Raw genomic sequence first — 7,106 nt, forward strand, 5'->3', positions numbered from 1 at the left:
AATTTGTCATCGGAATCACCCCTCGGGTGAACAATCCTTTCTCTGGTTTACAAATTGTTGGGGTTTCCCGGCTGGGCTGCGAATGCCATGGGGGTGGCGAAGGCAGCAGTTGCTGCAGAGACAGAATGGAAAGCTGGCTTTCAGGGAGGGGTGCAGGAGAGCGGATTTCCACCAAGCTCAAGGAAGGAGGCCCCATTGGGGACATGGTCAGCTTGATTAGAGGCATTTCCATTAGAGGCTTGTTTTAAGCATGACAAGGTCATTAAATTTAAGTACCCGATTCATTATTTCTTTCCAATGAAGGGGCGATTGAGCGCGGCCAATCCACCTACCCTGCACATCTTTGGGTTGTGGGGACGACACCCTCGCTGACACAGGGAGAATGAGCAAACGCCACACGGACAGTGACCAGAGTGGGGATCGATCCTGAGATTTCTGCGCCGCGAGTGCCACCCTGATATACAAAACTTTTAATATTTTACATATACGGCGAGTGCAAGAGAAACATGGGTGTTGTAAATCCTTCGACCTGGCAGCATTTTGAAAGTGACAGATTTAATGCGTCAATCTCACAATTAAAGTCATCCAGTTCAAAGAGCGCATCCTCACAGTGAATCAGTTTAAACAGCCAGGCACCAATTGCACAGTCACTTAACAGCCTTGGACAGACAACACGATACAGCTGATAGAGGAAATGCAGACTACTGTTAACACAGATGTGATAGCAGAAGGGATCAGTTGGGTAGTTTCTGATTAAATTACAAACACAGCCCGGGTATTCGAGTGTCTCCATAGAACCGCAGTATTGCTGGTCCCCAGTTCCTGTTGATAGCTAACAGCACATCCCATCGCGTTCTTAATCCGAGCCATTCAACGCAGACTTGCTTCCAACATTGAATGATCCGCGTCTCGCCGTGATCTGGGACATGCCACGGTCCAACTGAAGGAGGGTCCTTGCAGACCACAGGGGAGTTCACCCAACAAACACTGGGGCCCAAGAGCATCAGTGGGCCTCGGGAATAAAAAGAGGGCTTTTAGCTTTAGTGCTTTGTTACACAGGGTATGCGCAAACCCACTGAGGCTTTCATTGTGCTGGTGTTGTAGAGTTAGGGCAAGAAAAGACCTTATCATTGGTGTCAATGTTCCAGTAGGAACATCAGCCAGAGGGCTCTGTCCCACTGCACCAATAGAGGTTAACGAGGCCAAAATCCACTCTTAAAACATTTCAAGGGAAGGAAAAGTCAACGAAACACGTTCGGGGCCCCGTTCTCTGCCTCGCCGCTGAAAATAATTTCCTGCCACGATCCACCAGGTCGCAATCACATTCCATTAGCACGGTCAAGTCGGAGGAAAGCCTGCCCGAGTGTCCACGGCCGTCACTGTGCTCTGGAGAGTCGCCAGTCTGCTCTGGAACATACCCCACACCTGGAGGGAAAGACGGGTAGGTTAACAAACGTTCAGAATTGTGCCTTTCGCACCCAGGCTGGGGAGGATTGCTCACGGCGAAAGCCGCTCCAGAGAGGAGGCGCTACCTTGTTAAAAGTGCTCTCCAGCCCCGACCTGCCGGGATAGAGAGCGGGATGTTGAATTCGATTGATCTAGGGCGGTGCAATACTGGGAACTTCTGTACGGAACTCAGCACAGGGCTCCTGAATAAAGCATTAAGCCAAGCACAACACATGGCCAATCTGATCCAAGTTGTGGTTAGCGTAACAGTTGAAGCCATAGTATTTTCTCTTAATCATTATCGAGCGACCTTGCTGGAAGGTACGCGCGTCTTTTATTTTTAATTCATTTACACACCCGCATTTATTGCCCATTTCCTGTCGCTCCAGAGACCGATACGGACACAGCTGCAATCCCTTCCAGTCGGAAAGCCGGCTGAAAATTACTCGGTCACACACACACAGGAGCACGAGGACCATGGCCAGTAAACCCGCAACACTGGAAGTGCACACACCTCAGGAGAGGGCAGAAAAATTCCCATTGAAGGAGGGACGACGCTCGCCCCCACGGTGTAATCGCCGCCAGGGTGTCGAGCGGATTCTCACACTTCAGCATCTCCGAAGCCGAAGAGCGGTGGGAGTCACCCAGGAAACTGGCTGGCCCTCGGCGGGGTGGGTTTCCAGCATGGGGTAGGAATCCAAAGCAGGACGGGCGTGACTCAATATGGAACTGGAACGGAGCGAATCCCGATCACTGACCTGGGCCACTTTCTCCAGCTCGCCCGTTTTCTCAGCCCAGTAGCGGAGGTTTTGGTTCAGTTCACCCAGCAGCAACGCAGCCTCTTCCAGCTCCTGTCAGAAAGTAGCCAGAGCTGAAAGCTTGCAACCTAACTCAAACCGCATCCGTTCACTGCCTCCACTTGCTGCTCAAAGTCACCTTCACTGCACACTGCTTGCAAACCCGGTGCGGCATAGTTCCTGTAACCCGGGTTAGTTTCCGTGTCTAACCCAGTCTCTCTCTCTCTCTATCCCGGGTTAGTTTCTCTCTCTCTCTCTCTATCCCGGGTTAGTTTCTCTCTCTCTCTATCCCGGGTTAGTTTCTCTCTCTCTCTATCCCGGGTTAGTTTCTCTCTCTCTCTATCCCGGGTTAGTTTCTCTCTCTCTCTATCCCGGGTTAGTTTCTCTCTCTCTCTATCCCGGGTTAGTTTCTCTCTCTCTCTCTATCCCGGGTTAGTTTCTCTCTCTCTATCCCGGGTTAGTTTCTCTCTCTCTATCCCGGGTTAGTTTCTCTCTCTCTCTCTATCCCGGGTTAGTTTCTCTCTCTCTCTATCCCGGGTTAGTTTCTCTCTCTATCCTAGGTTAGTTTCTCTCTCTATTCCGGGTTAGTTTCTCTCTCTATCCCGGGTTAGTTTCTCTCTCTCTCTCTATGTATCCTGGGTTAGTTTCTCTCTCTCTCTATCTATCCCGGGTTAGTTTCTCTCTATCCCGGGTTAGTTTCTCTCTCTATCCCAGGTTAGTTTCTCTCTCTCTATCCCGGGTTAGTTTCTCTCTCTCTCTATCCCGGGTTAGTTTCTCTCTCTCTCTATCCTGGGTTGGTTTCTCTCTCTCTCTATCCCGGGTTAGTTTCTCTCTCTCTCTATCCCGGGTTAGTTTCTCTCTCTATCCCAGGTTAGTTTCTCTCTCTCTCTATCCCGGGTTAGTTTCTCTCTCTCTCTATCCCGGGTTAGTTTCTCTCTCTCTCTATCCCGGGTTAGTTTCTCTCTCTCTATCCCGGGTTAGTTTCTCTCTCTCTATCCCGGGTTAGTTTCTCTCTCTCTCTCTATCCCGGGTTAGTTTCTCTCTCTCTCTCTATCCCGGGTTAGTTTCTCTCTCGCTCTATCCCGGGTTCGTTTCTCTCCCTCTCTATCCCGGGTTAGTTTCTCTCTCTCTATCCCGGGTTAGTTTCTCTCTCTATCCCGGGTTGGTTTCTCTCTCTCTCTATCCCGGGTTAGTTTCTCTCTCTATCCCGGGTTAGTTTCTCTCTCTCTCTATCCCGGGTTAGTTTCTCTCTCTCTCTCTATCCCGGGTTAGCTTCTCTCTCTATCCCGGGTTAGTTTCTCTCTCTATCCCGGGTTAGTTTCACTCTCTCTATCCCGGGTTAGTTTCTCTCTCTCTCTCTCCCGGGTTAGTTTCTCTCTCTCTCTCTCCCGGGTTAGTTTCTCGCTCTATCCCGGGTTAGTTTCTCTCTCTCTATCCCGGGTTAGTTTCTCTCTCTCTCCTGGGTTAGTTTCTCTCTCTATCCTGGGTTAGTTTCTCTCTCTATCCCGGGTTAGTTTCTATCTCTCTCTCTATCCCGGGTTAGTTTCTCTCTCTCTCTCTATCCCGGGTTAGTTTTTCTCTCTATCCCGGGTTAGTTTCTCTCTCTCTATCCCGGGTTAGTTTCTCTCTCTCTATCCCGGGTTAGTTTCTCTCTCTCTCTATCCCGGGTTAGTTTCTCTCTCTCTCTATCCCGGGTTAGTTTCTCTCTCTCTCTATCCCGGGTTAGTTTCTCTCTCTCTATCCCGGGTTAGTTTCTCTCTCTCTCTCTATCCCGGGTTAGTTTCTCTCTCTCTCTATCCCGGGTTAGTTTCTCTCTCTCTATCCCGGGTTAGTTTCTCTCTCTATCCCGGGTTAGTTTCTCTCTCTATCCCGGGTTAGTTTCTCTCTCTCTCTCTATCCCGGGTTAGTTTCTCTCTCTCTCTATCCCGGGTTAGTTTCTCTCTCTATCCCGGGTTAGTTTCTCTCTCTCTCTCTCTATCCCGGGTTAGTTTCTCTCTCTCTCTATCCCGGGTTAGTTTCTCTCTCTCTCTATCCCGGGTTAGTTTCTCTCTCTCTCTATCCCGGGTTAGTTTCTCTCTCTCTCTATCCCGGGTTAGTTTCTCTCTCTCTCTATCCCGGGTTAGTTTCTCTCTCTCTCTATCCCGGGTTAGTTTCTCTCTCTATCCCGGGTTAGTTTCTCTCTCTCTCTATCCCGGGTTAGTTTCTCTCTCTATCACGGGTTAGTTTCTCTCTCTCGCTCTATCCCGGGTTAGTTTCTCTCTCTATCCCGGGTTAGTTTCTCTCTCTAACCCGGGTTAGTTTCTCTCTCTCTCTAACCTGGGTTAGTTTCTCTCTCTCTCTAACCCGGGTTAGTTTCTCTCTCTCTCTCTCTAACCCGGGTTAGTTTCTCTCTCTCTCTAACCCGGGTTAGTTTCTCTCTCTCTCTCTCTATCCCAGGTTAGTTTCTCTCTCTCTATCCCGGGTTAGTTTCTCTCTCTCTCTATCCGGGGTTAGTTTCTCTCTCTATCCCGGGTTAGTTTCTCTCTCTCTCTCTATCCCGGGTTAGTTTCTCTCTCTATCCCGGGTTAGTTTCTCTCTCTCGCTCTATCCCGGGTTAGTTTCTCTCTCTATCCCGGGTTAGTTTCTCTCTCTAACCCGGGTTAGTTTCTCTCTCTCTCTAACCCGGGTTAGTTTCTCTCTCTCTCTCTATCCCGGGTTAGTTTCTCTCTCTATCACGGGTTAGTTTCTCTCTCTAACCCAGGTTAGTTTCTCTCTCTCTCTAACCCGGGTTAGTTTCTCTCTCTCTCTAACCCGGGTTAGTTTCTCTCTCTCTATCCCAGGTTAGTTTCTCTCTCTCTATCCCAGGTTAGTTTCTCTCTCTCTATCCCGGGTTAGTTTCTCTCTCTCTCTATCCCGGGTTAGTTTCTCTCTCTCTATCCCGGGTTAGTTTCTCTCTCTATCGCGGGTTTGTTTCTCTCTCTCTCCATCCCGGGTTAGTTTCTCTCTCTCTATCCTGGGTTAGTTTCTCTCTCTCTCTCTATCCCGGGTTAGTTTCTCTCTCTCTATCCCGGGTTAGTTTCTCTCTCTCTCTATCCCGGGTTAGTTTCTCTCTCTCTATCCCGGGTTAGTTTCTCTCTCTCTCTATCCCGGGTTAGTTTCTCGCTCTCTCTCTATCCCGGGTTAGTTTCTCTCTCTCTCTATCTCGGGTTCGTTTCTCTCTCTCTCTATCCCGGGTTAGTTTCTCTCTCTCTCTATCCCGGGTTAGTTTCTCTCTCTCTCTAACCCGGGTTAGTTTCTCTCTCTCTCTAACCCGGGTTAGTTTCTCTCTCTCTATCCCAGGTTAGTTTCTCTCTCTCTATCCCGGGTTAGTTTCTCTCTCTCTCTATCCCGGGTTAGTTTCTCTCTCTCTATCCCGGGTTAGTTTCTCTCTCTATCGCGGGTTTGTTTCTCTCTCTCTCCATCCCGGGTTAGTTTCTCTCTCTCTATCCTGGGTTAGTTTCTCTCTCTCTCTCTATCCCGGGTTAGTTTCTCTCTCTCTATCCCGGGTTAGTTTCTCTCTCTCTCTATCCCGGGTTAGTTTCTCTCTCTCTATCCCGGGTTAGTTTCTCTCTCTCTCTCTCTATCCTGGGTTAGTTTCTCGCTCTCTCTCTATCCCGGGTTAGTTTCTCTCTCTCTCTATCTCGGGTTCGTTTCTCTCTCTCTCTATCCCGGGTTAGTTTCTCTCTCTCTCTATCCCGGGTTAGTTTCTCTCTCTCTCTATCCCGGGTTAGTTTCTCTCTCTATCCCGGGTTAGTTTCTCTCTCTCTCTCTCTCTATCCCGGGTTAGTTTCTCTCTCTCTCCCGGGTTAGTTTCTCTCTCTATCCCGGGTTGGTTTCTCTCTCTCTCTATCCTGGGTTAGTTTCTCTCTCTCTCTCTATCCCGGGTTAGTTTCTCTCTCTCTCTATCCCGGGTTGGTTTCTCTCTCTCTCTCTATCCTGGGTTAGTTTCTCTCTCTCTATCCCGGGTTAGTTTCTCTCTCTCTCTATCCCGGGTTAGTTTCTCTCTCTCTCTATCCCGGGTTAGTTTCTCTCTCTCTCTCTATCCCGGGTTAGTTTCTCTCTCTATCCCGGGTTAGTTTCTCTCTCTCTCTATCCCGGGTTAGTTTCTCTCTCTCTATCCCGGGTTAGTTTCTCTGTCTCTCTATCCCGGGTTAGTTTCTCTCTCTCTCTCTCTCTATCCCGGGTTAGTTTCTCTCTCTCTCTCTCTATCCCGGGTTAATTTCTCTCTCTCTCTCTATCCTGGGTTTGTTTCTCTCTCTCTATCCCGGGTTAGTTTCTCTCTCTCTAACCCGGGTTAGTTTCCCTCTCTCTCTCCATCCCGGCTTAGTTTCTCTCTCGGGTTAGTTTTTCTCTCTATATCCTGGGTTTGTTTCTCTCTCTCTCTATCCCGGGTTAGTTTCTCTCTCTCTCTATCCCGGGTTAGTTTCTCTCTCTCTCTATCCCGGGTTAGTTTCTCTCTCTCTCTATCCCGGGTTAGTTTCTCTCTCTCTCTATCCCGGGTTAGTTTCTCTCTCTCTCTATCCCGGGTTAGTTTCTCTCTCTCTCTATCCCGGGTTAGTTTCTCTCTCTCTCTATCCCGGGTTAGTTTCTCTCTCTCTATCCCGGGTTAGTTTCTCTCTCTCTATCCCGGGTTAGTTTATCTCTCTCTCTGTCCCGGGTTAGTTTCTCTCTCTCTATCCCGGGTTAGTTTCTCTCTCTCTATCCCGGGTTAGTTTCTCTCTCTCTATCCCGGGTTAGTTTCTCTCTCTCTCTATCCCGGGTTAGTTTCTCTCTCTCTATCCCGGGTTAGTTTCTCTCTCTCTCTCTCCCGGGTTAGTTTCTCTCTCTCTCTCTCTATCCCGGGTT

The sequence above is a fragment of the Scyliorhinus torazame genome, chromosome 31 (assembly GCF_047496885.1).
Source record: "Scyliorhinus torazame isolate Kashiwa2021f chromosome 31, sScyTor2.1, whole genome shotgun sequence".
Taxonomy (NCBI): domain Eukaryota; kingdom Metazoa; phylum Chordata; class Chondrichthyes; order Carcharhiniformes; family Scyliorhinidae; genus Scyliorhinus; species Scyliorhinus torazame.